Source organism: Triticum aestivum, chromosome 6B, assembly GCF_018294505.1.
Source record: "Triticum aestivum cultivar Chinese Spring chromosome 6B, IWGSC CS RefSeq v2.1, whole genome shotgun sequence".
NCBI lineage: Eukaryota > Viridiplantae > Streptophyta > Magnoliopsida > Poales > Poaceae > Triticum > Triticum aestivum.
The window spans coordinates 467,448,069-467,467,264 of record NC_057810.1 but is presented as its reverse complement, the minus strand read 5'-3'; the positions used below and the strand labels follow the sequence as shown (position 1 = coordinate 467,467,264).

At 46.5% G+C, this 19,196-nt stretch overlaps 1 long non-coding RNA gene across 3 annotated transcripts; it reads right to left on the bottom strand.

The window, feature by feature from the left end:
- Positions 1-367: 367 nt before the first annotated feature.
- On the bottom strand, positions 368-13,174 carry LOC123137499 (uncharacterized). 3 transcript variants are annotated; one of them, XR_006468330.1, is made up of 9 exons: positions 12,542-13,172; positions 10,889-11,065; positions 10,763-10,801; positions 10,474-10,642; positions 10,348-10,386; positions 10,100-10,208; positions 9,890-9,956; positions 1,797-1,961; positions 368-1,216 (listed from the first exon to the last, which is right to left on the bottom strand). It is a non-coding gene; the product is annotated as an uncharacterized lncRNA (long non-coding RNA). The 3 variants fall into 3 exon arrangements; XR_006468328.1 differs by having other exon boundaries at positions 10,100-10,386; positions 12,542-13,174; XR_006468329.1 differs by lacking the exon at positions 10,100-10,208 and having other exon boundaries at positions 12,542-13,170.
- Between the last annotated feature and the right edge of the window lie 6,022 nt (positions 13,175-19,196).

The window sequence follows — 19,196 nt, the reverse complement described above, 5'->3', positions numbered from 1 at the left end:
TAGATTACTTAGGACTAGTAAACAGCCCGTGCGTTGCCACTTTGTAAAATTTGTACGGGTTGCATATCGAATTTAATATGAACAGAAAAGATAGCCAATAACACAAAAAAATAATTTAAAATCCCCTTCACTTGCAATGTATTTCAATAAAAAATCGACCGTATAATAGAAAGACTTATCATATCTGATTCACAAAATAAAGAAGGGGCTACAAAAACATTGAACTCTTTATTGTGCTCTGCATTACAAATGATAATAACACTTGAATACCTTTATTATTTATGCTTAAGATATCATCTCAGAAAAGCAAGTGTATTGTTATTATCCATTAATTGAAGACAAACACATGAAGTATTTTGTTCCCTTTAAACAAATGTTCGAACAAGTTACAACCAGAAACTCAATTCCATAAAAAAAGAACTTGATTGCAATATGCAAAAGCCTATATTCTAGAACATGCAATTCACCATTTAGGTACTACTGCAACAAAACACATCTTCTAGAACATGTTACTATCTTGGGAGAGGTAAATACATCAATCTTTGATAACATTTATTGTTAAAAAATTGTGTATACATTTATTTGTATTTTTATAATATTGTGATAAATTCATTCATGATTTTCTTCTAGTTTGTTTGAGCGGTGTAACACCTGATTTGGTGTATCGGTTCAAAAGTAACTCACATAACACTCAAAAGAAAATGTGTGTTGTAGTGTGAACTCTGACATAAATCGACCGAAGGGAAAGCCTAATTCGGTATACACTCAGACTTTAAGCTCAAATATAAGTGTGAATCACAGGCAGCATCAATTGTGAACAACAAGGCTAAAATTTGCACAGAATATGTTGTCGCAAGTTTAAAACATATGTTTTTCCCGTTTCAGCACAAAACTTGGAAAATACACAGTCGGATTAAGGAGAAAACAAGTCTATAAGATTAGTCCTATCAATTGTTCATTATTCTATTAGCAACTAAAATAGAGAGATGGATTTTTATATAGAGAAACAATACCTAATCAGATCCCCCAAACATCGTGAGGCAATATAAAATGTCGGAAAAAATATAGTTCTCTGAAATATTGCAAGGGAGCCCCAAGACATTGACATTCTAAATTGCTTAGAGCTTAAATGCTTAATACAATCATGCTTCTCCATTTTGAGCCAATCCACCTAACGTGGACTACTTCATTAATACATGCAATCATTCTAGATAGCCTGCAAAACAAGAGGTAAAAGTCAGTAAATATTGTACAAATAAATTTTTTAGTTGGATTGAAAGGCTCAAATTCAAAATCAACAAATATATGCAGGGTTATTTCATACTGCTAGTTTATTGGGCAGCATTAATCTCCTTGTCGGCATATAATGTATAATCCAAAATCATATTACCAATTTTGGGGCAACTTTATACTACTTGCGAATATAAAGAATATGATTAACTAACAAATATTGGATTGTAATAGATGTGAAAAAAATACTTCTATGCTTCAATGAATCATATGGTGTGAGTATCGTCTGAAAGCTTTTAGGATAAATATAAGGATAGAAGGTTGTTTAGTTCAAGGAAACAGAATGACTCTCCTTACACCAAGTCTAAGTTCATCATCATTCATCATTGTTACATGTATGAAACGGGGAAATACACAATGAATAAGAGGAATAAGGATAAAGAGCTATTAACTTCATCGCACTGTTCATCGCACTGGAGCAGCCACACACTTGTACCCGGCACTACTGCGTGTCAATGCAGATTAGAGAGATATATAGTTTAGGATCCAGAGATGGAAGAAGATACCTGGGCCGACACTGCTCTCGTTGATTCAAAAATCCCTAGGACCATCCCCTAGCAGCGGGCCCACTCATCCTCTTCAAGGCTGCCTACCGCCTCGCGCTACTCCTTTTCTCGCTTATCTCCACCGGTGCTCACCTTTCCGCTAGTGCCATCCGTCATGCCCTTCGTCTGACAACAAAAATAATTTGTTGTGAATATATATTGCCAATTGGGCATGAACAATCATTGCAAACTCAAAATTCAATTACTGTAAAAGAAGGAGCTCGATATCAGATTACTTGATCTTTTATAGAGAAAAACAAAATACTAAACCAAACTTTGCTAGAACAGCAGGAGATCAGCCCAAATAGCTGCTCCATCACCATATGCATAGTTATAAGATAATTAAATATTCTGATTCATCTGCACGGGCATCAAGTTTCATTATAAGGGTTCAGATTTATTTTAGGGCAGAGAGACTTTAGATGGTTTCTATCTCCCTAAATTCTAACACCAATGTGCATCTATGTCCCTGTTTCTTACATCCTCACTCACCGACCAGATCAAGAAGAAGCACCCAGATCATGATTCAAGTATTTTAAATTCAAAAGACAAAAAATTAACATCAAAATAATCTTGAATAACAATGGCACCACCAATAGCAAAATTGAGAAGTACGCTAGATGGTCTCTCCGAATTTGTGAGATTTCCATATATCTAGATCTTATGTACACGGGCTCATGTCTAGATCACTTTCATCAAATACTCATCATAAACTTAACTTGGATAGTTGGTCACGTGTGCCATGGATAGTTGGCCACATGTGCCATGTGGTACGTCTAGATCACTTGTTTTTTTCGAGAGTACGCCAAAGGCGTACCTTATCTTTATAGAAGAGGAGAAAAAGTTGTACAAGACTCCACGGTTGGACAAGGAACCCTACCATGGGAACGCTAACTCCTAAAAAACAAAAGCCTACTCTCTCACGAAAGGATCTAACCCCTCAACTCCTAGACCCGCCTTCTTCCAAAGCTTGATCTCGTCATGAATGAGATGAACAAGGTTGGTCTCCGAGCGGACTTGATCATTGCGGTTGAACACCCGAGCGTTCCTCTGCTTCCATAAGTGCCACGCGGTCAGGATGACAAGTGAATCAAAACCTCTCTTGAGCTTTCCATGGAAGAACTTCCTCGCCTTGTCCCACCACACCATGAAAGTATCCTCAGAGCTCGGAGTTTGGACGTTGATTTGAAGCAGCCGGAAACAACCATCCCAAACTTGTCTCGCGTAGACGAAACCAGCAAGGATATGGTCTGTTGTGTCCTCCTCTTGGTAGCATGTGTAACATGCTGAAGTCGTATCTTGGAGACCATGCCTCGCACGTCGGTCCAAAGTCCATAACCGATACTGAGAGGCAAGCCAAGCAAAGATTTTGCACTTGAGGGGCGCCCAACTTCTCCATATGCATTGGGCAGCGGCAAACCGAGTCATGCCCTGACAAAGCATACTATATGTGGATTTAGCTCTATAGGAACCCGAGGCACTCCAGGGCCAGTAGAACGCATCATCATCCGAAGCATTCCTTTGAATCGTCGCCAAGGCATGTTGTAAGTGAATGAGCTGCAGATGTGCCGTGAAGGTTAACTCGCCTGAGATATCATTGACCCAGGAGTCCTCGAGAAGCGTGTCCTGGACCGTTCTTTTTCTCTTCGTGAGCTTGTCCACCATGCCGGCGATCAAAGGGGCGATATCTTTCGCCGAAAACCCATGAATCCATCTATCCGTCCAGAAGAAGATCTTGCTGCCCTCTCCCACCTCGATGTGGACCAGACTATCGAACACCGCTTTGGCTTCTTTGTCCACCATGAGATGTAGCCCTTGCCAAGGCCTTGAGGGATCAGTCCTCCTGAGCCACTCCCAGCGCACGCGCATGGCCAGGCCTTGGGTCCTCAGATTTTTCACTCCCAGCCCACCGTACGGCTTAGGCCTACAGATAGTATGCCACGCAACCAAGCACTGTCCGCCATTGATCTCCTCTTTCCCAGCCCAGAAAAAAGCACGCATCCATTTGTCCACTTCTTCGAGAACCCATTGGGGAGCTTTCATGACTAGCAAGTGATGTATAGGGCGGGCTGCTATGACGCTGTTAACGAGCACTAGTCTCCCGGGTCTCTGGATCATGCCACGTTGCCAAGCTGGAAGGAAGTTTTTGACCTGATCGAGCATTGGCTGCCAATGCGCTTTGGTGAGCTTGTGGATGCTGAGTTGCAACCCTAAGTATTTGCAGGGGAACTGCCCCATTTGATAGTTTAATAACTGCTGCACTCTGTCCTGATCCCCTTGCTTTCCCCGGATCAAAATTGTCGATGTTTTGCGATAATTCACTCGAAGGCCAGAAGCGTGTCCAAAGAGGTATAAGACTTCTTTAATGCATGTGAGATCCGGCACCATGGGGCGCACGAAAAGCGCGACGTCATCAGCGAAAAGGGAGAGCCTCTGGCTTGCCAACACACCATTGAAGGAGGACAAAACCCCAACTGCAGCCGCCTTGCAAACTAAGGCCGAGAGGACGTCCATCGCCATGACGAAGAGGAGCGGAGAGCTGGGGTCTCCTTGGCGCAGCCCACGAGCGTGATCAAACCTGACACCTTGACTCCCGTTGACAATAAATCTTGAAGACGCAGACTGTAGCAAGATCGCAACCCACTTTCTGAAGTTTTCTCCAAATCCCTTAGCTCTCAAAACTTCAAACAGGAATGACCAAGAGATGGTGTCAAATGCCCGTGATATGTCAAGCTTCAGAAAGACGGTTGATGTTCTGCGGGCATGCATTTTCCTCGCCATTTGCTTCACTAGGAGGAAATTATCGTGTAAGCTTCTCCCACGAATGAAGGCGGACTGGTTCATGTTGACTAGCTCCAGAAGCATTTTCCTCATTCTGATGGCCATCATTTTGGAGAAGAGTTTGCCAAAGCTATGAGGCAAGCTGATCGGGCGATAATCTCCCACTTCCTCCGCGTCACTTCTCTTGGGAATGAGCACCATCAGCGCTCTGTTTAATTTCGCGAAGCCCCGACCATCTCCCACATACAGCTTCAGGAAGCCGGCCATGATATCGCCCTTGATGATGGGCCAGGCTTTTTGGTAGAAAGCACCGGTGAATCCATCCGGCCCAGGAGCCTGGTCCGGCGGCATCTCCTTAATCATTTTCCACACCTCTTCTTTAGAGAAGATTTCCTCGAGCTCCTGCAGATCAGTAGTGTGCAAGCCAAGGGCATCCAGGTCAAGAGTGAATTCGCGTGCCTGATCTCTGCCCAAAAGCTCCATAAAGGAAGAAGTGAAAGCATCCGTTATACGGTCTAGATCAGTGTGTATCTCGTCTCCAACCTTGATACACGGAATGAAGTTTTTGGTTCTCCGGCCGTTTGCAAAAGCTTGGAATAACTTCGTGTTAGCATCACCTTCCTTAACCCACCTCATTCTGGAACGCTGACGTTCGATGGTTCGCTCAAGGGAAGCCATACCCAGCAAAGCCAGCTTGAGAGTACGACGCAGCCAGAGCTCCTGGTCGGTGAGAATGCGGTCTTCCTGGGCCCTGTCGAATCTGCAGATCACATAAGTTGCCACCGCCATGAGTAAATTGATGTTCCCAGTTGTTCTCTGTCCCCAAGACTGCAGGGACTCTGCAGCGTTTCTGAAGAGCGCGTCGAGACGCTTGAAAGGATCCACAATTGTATCGCTACAGACCCATGCCTCTCTTATCGCATCGTCACACCCTTCGAGCTTAAGCCAGTAATTTTCAAAGCGGAATCTCTTTTTCGGACAGAAAAGAGCTCCCGTGTTCAGGTGGAGTGGAGCATGATCAGAAACGCCCGAGGATAACGCTTGCAAAAGACAGTCCGGATACTCCAAGTCCCAATCCATGGAGACCAGCACCCTGTCAATCTTGGTTAGGGTAGGGACGTCTCTCTCGTTCGACCAAGTGAACCTCCTCCCATGCATGTATACTTCTTTGAGTTCATTGTTGTCAATAAAGCTGCGGAACTTGCTTATCATGCTCCTATTCAGGTTTGAGTTATTCTTCTCTGAGGCACGCAGAATCATGTTAAAATCGCCAAGAATCATCCACGGACCAGGCCTGAGCGCTCGCGCTGCATGAAGCTCCTCCAGAAACGCTAATTTCCTAGTGTTTCCCTGTGGTCCATAGACCGCGGAAATCCACCAGGATGCCCCATGTCGCGTAGGAACCCGCCCCGAGATGAAATCAGTGTTCGCATGGAAATGATCAATGTCAATGCAAGTCGAATCCCAAGCGATGAGAACTCCACCTCTCGTATCTGCCGCGGGCAGAAAAGCAAAGCCATCAAAGGCCAGCCCGAGGCATTGCAACACAGTGTAATGGTCAATGACTTCCATCTTAGTTTCTTGCAGACAAATTACATTCACTTTCACGATGGCAACGAACGCCCTAATTGCATCTCTCTTCGCTGGGTTGTTTAATCCTCTCACATTCCAACATAGGATCAATGGGCTAAAATCCATGGAAGAATTAGCAACCACACCCTCTGGACAAAGCTCCACGCTAATGAACTCCCAAGGCCGTCGAGCTTGCCCCTCCAAGATCACCACCAATTGGCATGGTCTTCCCAAAGAGTGAGGCTATGACTCGAATGTGCTGTTCTCTGAGCGGCGAGTCGAACAGCCCTTTTAAATCCTCCACCATTTGCTCATCCACCTGCAGGTCGTGCGGCGCCAGGCCGAGCGCGCGAAGCAGCACATTCTCAGCTGGGGTGGCCTTTGACGAGGTAGCTCCCCCAGCCTTTTTCGTGGCTCTCGTAGTGCGCCTCGGCGTGAATGGCTCTGCGTCTGGTCGAAGCGTGGAGTCTTGCACCTCCTTAAGCAGGGGCGGGGCAAGCTTCTTGATGATGTTGACGCAGAACGCCTTGAGCTTAGAGTAGGCGATTTCTTCGGGAGGCGTCGTTCGCTCCAGGGCAGTGGCCTCATCTGTGGCCGGGTGAGGACCCAGCACGGCACCCTCCCTTCCTGGCATGCTTGCGTTCATCACAATTAGGTCTGTGCAAGGCATGCAGGTAGGCTCATTGCACGTAGACTCCTCCACATGAATAGGAGTTGCATGGCTCCTCTCGTCGATGATTGGCGCGGAATCCTCTCTCTGATCCTCGTGCCCCGTGTTGGTCTCGCAATCATTAGCAGTCGTCGGCTGGCTCACAAAATTGATTGGCGTGGCCTCCTCTCTCTAAACCTCATGCTCCATGCTGGTCTCGCAATCATTGGCGACCCCTGGCTGGCTGGGTGGGGCAGGCACCAGATCCGAGGCAATCGCGGCCTCCCCACCGATCTGGTTCCCCCCATCAACAGGCACGTGGGCCGACACGATCAGACTCGTGGCCCCTGGAGGCAGCGACACGGTGTTGGGACCCGGCCCGCTTGGAGGGACCCCATCAACCACGTGCTCCCTAGAAGCTTCGTGGCAGCGTGTGGGGGAGATGCGGGGGAGGGGTGGCCCCTCCGATCTCCTCAAGATAGTTGGGCTACATGGCTGGGCCCGCACGAGCTGCCCCCCCCCCCAGAATCCCAGAACGCGTCCCACCAGGCGTCCCAATCATTGCCGGCACGGGAGTAACCACCTCTTGATTTGAAATGCCCTCTGTTGATCCTTCCGTTGGTCCAGCTGGCATAGTCAAGCGGTCAAAAGCGGAGTGCCGGACAGCGATTCTCTCCTTTACAGGCTGTGGCTGACCAGCTGACGCAACCCACGATCTGGGCTCCATGGGCGGCAGTGCCCAGGCCGCGGTTGCCGGCGTTGCTGCTGGGGACTCCCCCGCACCACCACGACTCCGAGAAGAACCGGCGGCGACTCCACCGCGCATATCCCTGGTGCCGAACTGCCAATGGGGACGGAAGGCCGCACCTCCCCCGCCACCAGCGCTGCCGCCACCATCGGGGCTGGGGAGGCCACTCTGACTGCTGTCGGAGAACACCGGCACCGTCCACGACGGCTCCATGAACTCTCCAAAGTCCCTGATCTCCACAATGTGAATCAACACCTTGTATTGCAGCATGGTGGGCTCAAACAATGGCGCCACCAGTCCTGGCTCGGGCACCGCCAACCAGCGGAGCGTCAGAATGCTATCATAGTTTACCGTCCAAGTAGTGAGCCTGAAAGCGGAAAGATCTCTCCTTGAACTCGTGTCTGGCACAATAGTGTCCACCAGGCAAGCTGAACCCAGCAGGTCCTCGGTGGTCTCACTCTCCCAAGCATGGGGCGGGATGCCTTCCAACACTAGCGACACTCTCTGGCTGAGGATGGTGTGGACGGCCTGCGCTTGCCTTGTCCATTGTCTGAAGAACAGCTTAACCCCGCGGTGCTCAAGCGGCGGCCTCGTGCTCACTCTGTTCCTGATCTCAGCGGAGGCGAAGACGACCAGGAAATCCTCAGGCCGATATCGATGAACTGAGACCCACTGTGACTGAATGTCGAGCTTTTCCTCCAGGGCTTGAAGCACGAACTCCGGCTCGATGTCGTGGCGCGTACCGGCCACATATGCCACCATGGTGAATCTGAACCTCTGCTCCAAATCCGCCATCGTCCGGCCCCGCCTGACCACGCAGAGCTCCCCCATTGCAGGCTCCTCCTCCGGATCCGCCCACTGGGATCCCGACGGCGCGAGGCGAGGACACCCCAGCGCGCGGTCCCTGCCGGGCGGCGAAAGGCGAGGCCACACCGGCGCGCAGTCCCTGTCGGAGCAAGGTGGCGGAGGCGGGGGGGGTCTGGGATCTGACGAGCGAGGCCCTTTCTCTCAGCGCGATTTGCTCGCGATGCGCCACCTTGGCCAAAGCCTGCCGCTGCAGCTCGTCCTCCGACGAGGGGCTGCGCGGCCATTTGCACTCCCTGGAAGGATGTCCCTCTTGACCGCACCGAAAGCAAACCATGGGGTTGGTGCAGTCGTTCCTGAAGTGCCCCTCCTTGAGGCAACGGAAGCACTTGCCGTCCATATCCGGCGAGATCGCCGCACCCGAGCTCTCCGAAAGCCCGAGGCCAGAGACCATCGGCCGCTCCGAGCTCCTAGGGAATGCCAACGAGACGGAGGCCGGACTGCCTGCCATGAACCCCCAGAACCGCCGCACGAAGGGAAGAGAGGTGGCCGCTGGGGTCGGATTGACCGTCGGCACGGAGTGGTGGACGCCGGCGCCGGAGTGGCGCACGGCGGGCGGCGGGATGGGAGCGGAAGGGGAGCGGAGCCACGTAGGGAGCGGAAGGGGATAGCCGGTAGGATCTCTGTTCTCGGATCCTTCTAGATCACTTGTTAGGCGTATTTAGGACTGCTCTCAACGTACAAGTAGCCACTCCTATATGTACAGGTACCTCACCGTACGCTTCTCACCGTACAGGTAGCCCCCTCACTACACAGCAGCCGATCACACAAGCTGCTTGTCCCCACCATGGCATTGCTCTGCCGACCTCCTCTCCCGTCAGCCTCCACAGCCTCGTGCCCATGTCCTCTCCCCACCATGGCCTCATGCCACCCCGCCATGGTCCCGCCCCACAACCAACTTTGTCGGTATCACAGAGATTGATGTCGTTACTGGCGTCCATCCTCGGCGACGACGACCTGGCATGGCTCTAGGCCAAGGCGGTTGCCAAGGCAAAGAATCTGTGCCTGGCCTCCTAGAAGGGCATGCAGCTGGCGGCCAAGCGCCGTCCAAGCACACTCCACCTGTGGTCTTCCTGCAGGTCGTATTGTGGATGAAGATACTAAAGATACCAAAGATAAACGCAAAAACTTTAGAAAGATCATCTCAACAAGGTATGCAAGTAATTTCTTTTGGGTGTTTGAATTGCCACATCTTGGGTTTTGTTTTTAGTCCATTATATATTCTAGGGACAAACTTCATCTCATTTCATAGACCAAATAATATTTAACTACAAGACCATATTCGTGTAAACTAATTTGCAAGGTTTATTCGATTTTGTGCATGACAAGGGGTGAGTATAATTTTTTCTGTATGCACTTAGCAAGATTAAAGTAACAGGCACAAAGTGAATCAAGTGTCTTAACAAGCAATTTAAAAGTGAAAGTAGATAAACAACTTACTAATCCACATAGAAGAGTGTTGAGTATTGAAATTTGATTTGCCGCATTGCAATGGTCCGCTAAGGTCCTGCAGTAATATGTGTATGAAAGCAAAAGGATCTTCAAATTAGTATGTACACTAACTTATCCAATATAATTCAATATAGTATATGAGATATCTTGAACATCTCTAGAAACCAGTGTGGAAAAAATATAACAACCAAATCGCACATGTGGATTTTCATGTGCACATTCCCAGACGCTACAAATTTGATCAGAGCCGAGAGCAAGGAAATGCATATCACAGTTTCAATGACCGCTAGGAGAACCCTCTCCACATCTGCGTGTTGAGAGACTTGAGATATTAATTTTGCAGGCACTCCACACAAGCACATGCATGTTATGTTAGCAGAGTAGAAGAGCCATCATCCTAAGTTAGGGTATACATTATCATTTTGGGTATGATCAAATGGAAATACCTGCTCATGTCATCCTCTGATCCACTCATCCAAATCATCCTACAAAGCTCATGCATAATGGTTTAAGAAATAAAGTATATATGCTCAAAGGACGAGATTGATAGCTAACAAATAGTTGATGCTTACAATTAGCTTGTGGTCTCCTCCTCCAACATGTGTTTCCTGTTTGAGCGTTGTGAAAGGTCAGGAGGTCCAGGCAGGTCAAGGCGATGGCCACCTTCAACTTTGGCAATGCAAACCCCCTCCCGATGGCCCTCTCCACAACATCATCCATCCGCGTGTTGAGAGACTTGAGCTATTCATTTTGGAGGCACTCCACACAAGCACATGCATGTTATATTAGCAGAGTAGAAGAGCCATCATCTTAAGTTAGTGTATACATTATCATTTTGGGTATATGATCAAATGGAAATACCTGCTCATGTCGTCCTCTGATCCACTCATCCAAATCATCCTAAAATGCTCATGCATAATGGTTTAAGAAATAAAGTATATATGCTCAAAGGACAAGATTGATAGCTAACAAATAGTTGATGCTTACAATTAGCTTGTGGTCTCCTCCTCCAACATGTGTTTCCTGTTTGAGCGTTGTTAAAGGTCAAGAGGTCCAGGCAGGTCAAGGCAATGGCCACCTTCGACTTTGGCAATGCAAACCCCCTCTCGGTGGCCCTCTCCACAACATCATCCAACATATTGACGTTTAGCTGACTGAAAGGAACTATAGCAAGGAAAGGGGAAATGTATCATCAGATAATTCTTTGGGCCAAATAGCAGAATCTTACTTGATTCATGAAATTACACTGCTAGGTGCTTGCAGAAGAAACAATGGCACGAGGAAAGATTCGTGTATGCATGTGCCTTTAGCAAGCAATAGCAAAAGGCAAAAGAATAATAATAAATAAATGCTCAAATAATAAAATTTGATAGGGGTCGTTACACTGTATTTCAGAATAACCCATTCATTTTATGATAAAACCAAATAAGCAACAGAATAAAAAATTATACAAGGTGAGTAGTAGTAGATGAGTTTTTGAAGAATGGATCACTTTCCTACCACAAGGACTGCCGAAAAACAGTGCTAAAATAATATAAACCATTTCATCAAGCATTCCTGCTCAGGTCCTAGGTATTGTATAATCCCTTTTTGCAATGTATGTATTCCTATACACATACAGCCTAAAATGCGGTAGTTAACAAAAGTCAAGACACTATAAAAATATATTAAAAAAAACTTCATCAGAATAGTCTCGGTATTCAATTGCTATCTTCTGATGCCATCTGGGTCATTGTATTTTGAAATCGCAAACTGACAATAATTAACTACAAGAATTGCCTGTTCATACATCTCCATCTGTCCATATTCACAAGGATTTCGCTGTCATAACTGTAGAGTATTTACTATTTATAGTGATTAGGCGCACACACACACACACACCCTAAAATCAAACACAAGGATCAACAAAAACACCTTATCTTCTTTTACTTCCATCAGATTCTATTTCTTTTGACAGAAGCTAGCGAGTTCTTGCAGTTTCAATAACAAGCAGGTAGCTAAAACTCACATCAAACTAATGTTCCAACTATACAACTAAAAATTAAAAAATGGAGATGCGTATGCTTGTTCAAATAAAAAAAGTCACATAAACTAAATTTTCCTAATAAAACCTCCTTGGATAGCTTATTCTAATTAAAATGTTTAATATCAAGTGAGCAACATGTTCCAGAATAATGATAATTAAATGAAAGCAATTGGCTAGTTAATAATCCCTTTGTAAAGAAATGTGAGAGCATTTAGATCACTACTTTAGTATTCTAAACGCTCCTATATTTCCTTACAGAGGATGTACATACAATTGCAGGAAGGTAAGTGTGCATATACAGGACAAAAGCAGAAAATGTTCAACGTCAGGGCTATGAGATTAACATACCAGCTCTATCAACTGTTATTTCTAATTCAGTAAATTTGGTACAAAGCTTTTATAAAGCAGCCCTTAGAACCTCAAGTTTCTGAAAAATGTAACTATAACAGAAGAAATGAGACGTGTTATGTACTACAGACTGTACTACCAAGCAAGCAAAGAAAACATAGTTTGAAATTCTGGAACAAACAGAAGATTGCAAGTCCAATTGCCACGACCAATAATTAGACCGAACATTCCTACTGCTGCATTATTTGATAGCAGGGGCAGAGTACCTCGACAAGCTCATGGGCAGTCTTCATGTCGTTGGCGAGGTCCTCGTGGAACTTGAGGTGGACCAGCTCGGACTTCCTCCAGGCGTCGTGGATCTTCTCTGTGATGGCCTGCGTGACCCCGACCTTGGGCACGGTGATGCGGTCCTTGAGAGTCATGCCCATGCCCTGCAGGCGGCGCAGCTCCACGTCGTCCATGGTGAGCTCCGCCAGTGAGGTCGCCCTGACCCGCTTCCTCTTGACCCCGTCCGCCTCCTCACCGTCGCTCTCCCGGTCCCTCTCCACGGGAGGACTGCCTCGTCGAGGCCGGAGGCGGCGAACTGGCGGTCGGGGCGCGCCCAGCTGCGGTCGAGCAGGTCGCCGAGGCGCTCCCTGTCGTCGAGCGGGGCGACGATGGGGGAGGAGAGGGCTCATCGTCGTCGGTGCCGAGGCCGAGGTTGCGAAGGCGGTGGACGATGCGATCGATGGAGGTGGAGGGCGCGTGGCCCGGGGAGGGGGCGGGCGCGGGCGCGGAGGGGTCGGCGGGGGCCCACTTCTGCATCAATGGCGCGCCGCCTCGGCTGGGGGCTGGAGGGGCACGGTGGCGGCCGGAGGAGGAGGGGGCGGCGGCAGCGGTGGTGGGGGAGGCGGAGGACGAGGCGGGGCGGGAGAGGGAGAGGAGGCGGAGCGGGAGGAGGGGGCGGGAGGAGAGGCAGAGACGGGTTAGTATTTGAGGGAGGAAGATGGGGGAGGGGATCGGTGGCAGCTGCGAGGGCGAGGGCAACAGCGAGGGGATCTGGTGTGGTGTCGCTCGAGGGCACCTGGAGGCTTCGCCCGCTCGCTCGCTCGTTCGCACGTTGCCAGTCCAAGACGGGTTTTTTTCGCTTAGAGGGTACCGAGTAAGCAGAGGTGGGAGGATGACGAAAATAAAACGGAGGTGGGAGGATGACGAAAATAAACCAGCGAAAATAAACCGCGCGGACTATTCACCAATTGCTCCATTAGGAGTAGAGATACATATCTACAAGTACTAGTGTGTGGAGATAACACATGAGATGTTTTTTTTTGAAACGGAGGCAAAAGATTTGCCTCATCGATTAATTAAGCAGAAGAGAATTGCCCAGTTAATTAAATGGAAAACCGGGCGAAAACCGATACAAACCAACCATACGCACGAAGCATGCAACCCTATAAGCACGCAATCCGACAACCAACCCTCACACCGCAACATCGCAAAAATAGCCCCAACGAGAGTAATTCGGCCGAAGACCACGCGCACCACCAAAGCCACGAAGACAAGTCAATCCATAAGGACAACCCAAGATACCGATGACCATCCATCAAGCAGCTGCAGACGCCTTTCCTGTGACATCACTCTTCTTTCCTTTGCTCCTAAGAGCGTCCTCCACAATTGCCTTGCTAGATCCCGGGCTAACCCTCTCCAAACGTTTGAGCAAGCTATGAAGCTCTATTTGGAAGAGAATCTCATTGACCTTATCAAGCACAGAAACCTGCCCAACGGTCAGATGCGAGTGAGTGACCGCAACATCAGAACCTCCACGCTCCACAGAGGTGAGCGACTGTGTGGGCTCCAAGGGACCAGGCGCCAACATATGACCGAGCTGTGTAATTATGGAGGGGGCACCGCACACGGCTAAACAATTGTCAACTTGTGTGTTCTAGGGTGCCCCTGCCCCCGTATATAAGGGTGCAAGGGGAGGCTGGCCAGCCCTCTAGGGCGCGCCAAGGGGGAGGAATCCTCCTTGTAGTAGGAGTAGGATTCCCCCCTTTCCTAGTCCTACTAGGAGAAGAAGGAAGGAGGGGGAGGAGAAGGAAGGAGGGGGCGTTGCCCCTCCCCCTAGTACAATTCATACTAGGCCCATGGGAGGGCCGCGGCCAGCCCTTGGCCGCCGCTCTCTCTCCCTTAGGCTCGATAAGGCCCATTACTTCTCCGGTGGTTCTGATAACCCTTCCAGCACTCCGGTTATATCTGAAACTTCTCCGGAACACTTCTGGTGTCCGAATATAGTCGTCCAATATATCAATCTTTACCTCTCGACCATTTCAAGACTCCTTGTCATGTCCGTGATCACATCCGGGACTCCGAACAATCTTCGGTACAACATACCACATAAACTCATAATACCAATCGTCATCGAACGTTAAGCGTGCGGACTCTACGGGTTTGAGAACTATGTAGACATGACCGAGACACATCCCCGGTCAATAACCAATAACGGAACCTAAATGCTCATATTGGTTCCTATATATTCTATGAAGATCTTTATCAGTCAAACCGCATAACAACATATGTTGTTCCCTTTGTCATCGGTATGTTACTTTCCCGAGATTCAATCGTGGGTATCTCAATACCTAGTTCAATCTCATTACAGGCAAGTCTCTTTACTCGTTCCGTAATACTTCATCCCGTAACTAACTCATTACTCACAATGCTTGCAAGGCTTATAGTGATGAGTATTACCGAGAGGGCCCAAAGATACCTCTCCGAAACACAGAGTGAAAAATCCTAATCTCGATCTATGCCAACCCAACAAACATCTTCGGAGACACCTGTAGAGCACCTTTATAATCACCCTTTTACGTTGTGACGTTTGGTAGCAAACAAAGTGTTCCTCTGGTATTCGGGAGTTGCATAATCTCATAGTCTGAGGAACTTGTATAAGTCACGAAGAAAGTAGTAGCAATGAAACTAACACGATCATAATGCTAAGCTAACGGATGGGTCATGTCCATCACATCATTCTCCTAATGATGTGACCCCGTTCATCAAATGACAACCCATGTCTATGGTTAGGAAACATAACCATCTTTGATTAACGAGTTAGTCAAGTAGAGGCATCCTAGGGACTATATGTTTTGTCTATGTATTCTCACATGTACTAAGTTTCTGGCTAATACAATTCTAGCATGAATAATAAACATTTATCATGAATTAAGGAAATAAATAATAACTTTATTATTGCCTCTAGGGCATATTTCCTTCAGTCTCCCACTTGCACTAGAGTCAATAATCTAGATTACATAGTAATGATTCAAACACCCATGGAGCTTTGGTGCTGATCGTCTTTTGCTCATGGAAGAGGCTTAGTCAATGGGTCTGCAACATTTAGATCCATGTGTATCTTGCAAATCTCTATGTCCCCTACTGACACTTGATGGCGATGGAATTGAAGCGCCTCTTGATTTGCTTGGTTCTCTTGTGAAATATGGATTCCTTTGTCAAGGCAATTGCACCAGTGTTGTCACAAAAGATTTTCATTGGACCCGATGCACTAGGTATGGCACCTAGATCGGATATGAACTCCTTCATACAAACTCCTTCATTTGCTGCTTTGGATGTAGATCCTGCCACGACGCTCTGCTTTGCTGCTTTACAATGTACTCCGCTTCAAATGTAGATCCTGCCACAACGCTCTGCTTGGAACTGCACCAACTGGCAGCTCCTCCATTCAATAAAAATATGTATCCGGTTTGCGACTTAGAGTCATCCAGATCAGTGTCAAAGCTTGCATCGACGTAACCGTTTACGACGAGCTCTTTTTCACCTCCATAAATGAGAAACATATCCGTAGTCCTTTTCAGGTATTTCAGGATGTTCTTGACCGCCGTCCAGTGCTCCACTCCGGGATTACTTTGATACCTCCCTGATATGCTTATAGCAAGACATACATCAGGTCTGGTACACAACATTGCATATATGATAGAACCTATGGCTGAAGCATAGGGAATGACTTTCATTTTCTCTCTATCTTCTGCGGTGGTCAGGCTTTGAGTCTAACTCAACATCACACCTTGTAACACAGGAAAGAACCCTTTCTTTGACTGTTCCATTTTGAACTTCTTCAAATGTTTATCAAGGTATGTGCTTTGTGAAAGTAAAATTAAGCGTCTTGATCTATCTCTATAGATCTTGATGCCCAATATGTATGCAGCTTCTCCAAGGTCCTTCATAGAAAAACTCTTACTCAGGTATCCCTTTATGCTATCCAGAAATTCTATATCATTTCTAATCAACAATATGTCATGTACATATAAGATTAGAAATGCTACAGAGCTCCCACTCACTTTCTTGTAAATACAGGCTTCTCCAAAAGACTGTATAAAACCATATGCTTTGATCACACTATCAAAACGTTTATTCCAACTCCGAGAGGCTTGCACCAGTCCATAAATGGATCGCTGGAGCTTGCACCCTTTGTTAGCACCCTTTGGATCGACAAAACCTTTCGGTTGCATCATATACAACTCTTCTTCCAGAAATCCATTCAGGAATGCAGTTTTGACATCCATTTGCCAAATTTGATAACCATACAATGCAACAATTGCTAACATGATTCAGACAGACTTAAGCATCTCTACGGGTGAGAAAGTCTCATCATAGTCAACTCCTTGAACTTGTCGAAAACCTTTCGCAATAAGTCGAGCTTTGTAAACAGTAACATTATCATCTGCTTCGGTCTTCTTCTTAAAGATCCATTTGTTTTCTATGGCTTACCGATCATCGGGAAAGTCCACCAAAGTCCACACTTTGTTCTCATACATGGATCTCGTCTCAGATTTCATGGCCTCAAGCCATTTCGTGGAATCTGGGCTCATCATCGCTTCCTCATAGTTTGTACGTTCATCATGGTCTAGTAACATGACTTCCAGAACAGGATTACCATACCACTCTGGTGCGGATCTTACTCTGGAAGACCTACGATGTTCGGTAGTAAGTTGATCCGACACTTCATGATCATCATCATTAGCTTCCTCACTAATTGGTGTAGGAATCATTGGAACTGATTTTTGTGATGAACTACTTTCCAATAAGGGAGAAGGTACGGTTACCTCATCAAGTTCCACTTTCCTCCCACTCACTTATTTCGAGAGAAACTCCTTCTCTAGAAAGGATCCATTCTTAGCAACACAGATTTTGCGTTCGGATCTGTGATAGAAGGTGTACCCAACAGTTTCCTTTGGGTATCCTATGAAGACACACTTCTCCGATTTGGGTTCGAGCTTATCAGGTTGAAGCTTTTTCACATAAGCATCGCAGCCCCAAGCTTTATGAAATGACAACTTTGGTTTCTTGCCAAACCACAGTTCATAAGGCGTCGTCTCAATAGATTTTGATGGCACCCTATTTAAAGTGAATGCAGCCGTCTCTAAAGCATAACCCCAAAACTATAGCGGTAAATCAGTAAGAGACATCATAGACCGTACCATATCCAATAAAGTACGGTTACGATGTTCGGACACATCATTTCGATGTGGTGTTCCGGCTGGTGTTAATTGTGAAACTATCCCATGTTGATTCAAATGAAGACCAAACTCGTAACTCAAGTATTCTCCTCCATGATCTGATCGTAGAAACGTTATTTTCTTGTTATGATGATTTTCCACTTCACTCTGAAATTCTTTGAACTTTTCAAATGTTTCAGACTTATGCTTCATTAAGTAGATATAACCCTATCTGCTCAAATCATCTACGAAGGTAAGAAAATAACAATACCCACCACGAGCATCCATACTCATTGGACCGCATACATCTGTATGTATTATTTCCAACAAGTCAGTAGCTCGTTCCAGTATTCCGGAGAACGGAGTTTTAGTCATCTTGCCCATAAGGCACGGTTCACAAGCACCAAGTGATTCATAATCAAGTGATTCCAAAAGTCCATCGGTATGGAGTTTCTTCATGCGCTTTATACCGATATGACCCAAACGGCAGTGCCACAAATAAGTTGCACTATCATTATTAAACTTCAATCTTTTGGCTTCAACACTATGAATATGTGTATCACTACTATCGAGATTCAACAAAAATAGACCACTCAGTAGGGGTGCATGACCATAAAAGATATTACTCATATAAATAGAACAACCATTATTCTTTGATTTAAATGAATAACTATCTCGCATCAAACAAGATCCAGATATAATGTTCATGCTCAATGCTGGCACCAAATAACAATTATTCAGGTCTAAAACTAATTCTAATGGTAGATGTAGAGGTAGCATGCTGACCGCGATCACATCGACTTTGGAACCATTTCCCACGCGCATCGTCACCTCGTCCTTAGCCAATCTCCGCTTAATTCGTAGCCCCTGTTTTCAGTTGCAAATATGAGCAACAGAACTAGTATCAAATACCCAGGCGCTACTACAAGCATTAGTTAAGTACACATCAATAACATGTATATCAAATACACCTTTCACTTTGCCATCCTTCTTATCTGCCAAATACTTGGGGCAGTTCCGCTTCCAGTGACTAGTCCCTTTGCAGAAGAAGAACTCAATTTGAGGCTTAGGTCCAGACTTGGGTTTCTTCTCTTGAGCGGCAACCTTTTTGCCGTTCTTCTTGAAGCTCCCCTTCTTCCCTTTGCCCTTTTTCTTGAAACTAGTGGTCTTATTGACCATCAACACTTGATGCTCCTTTTTAATTTCTACCTCCGCGGCCTTTAGCATTGTGAAGAGCTCGGGAATATTCTTGTTCATCCCTTGCATATTATAGTTCATCACGAAGCCTTTATAGCTTGGTGGCAGTGATTGAAGAACTCTTTCAATGAAACTATCATTAGGAAGATTAACTACCAGTTGAGTCAAGTGGTTGTGGTACCCAGACATTCTGAGTATGTGTTCACTGACAGAACTATTCTCCTCCATTTTATAGCTG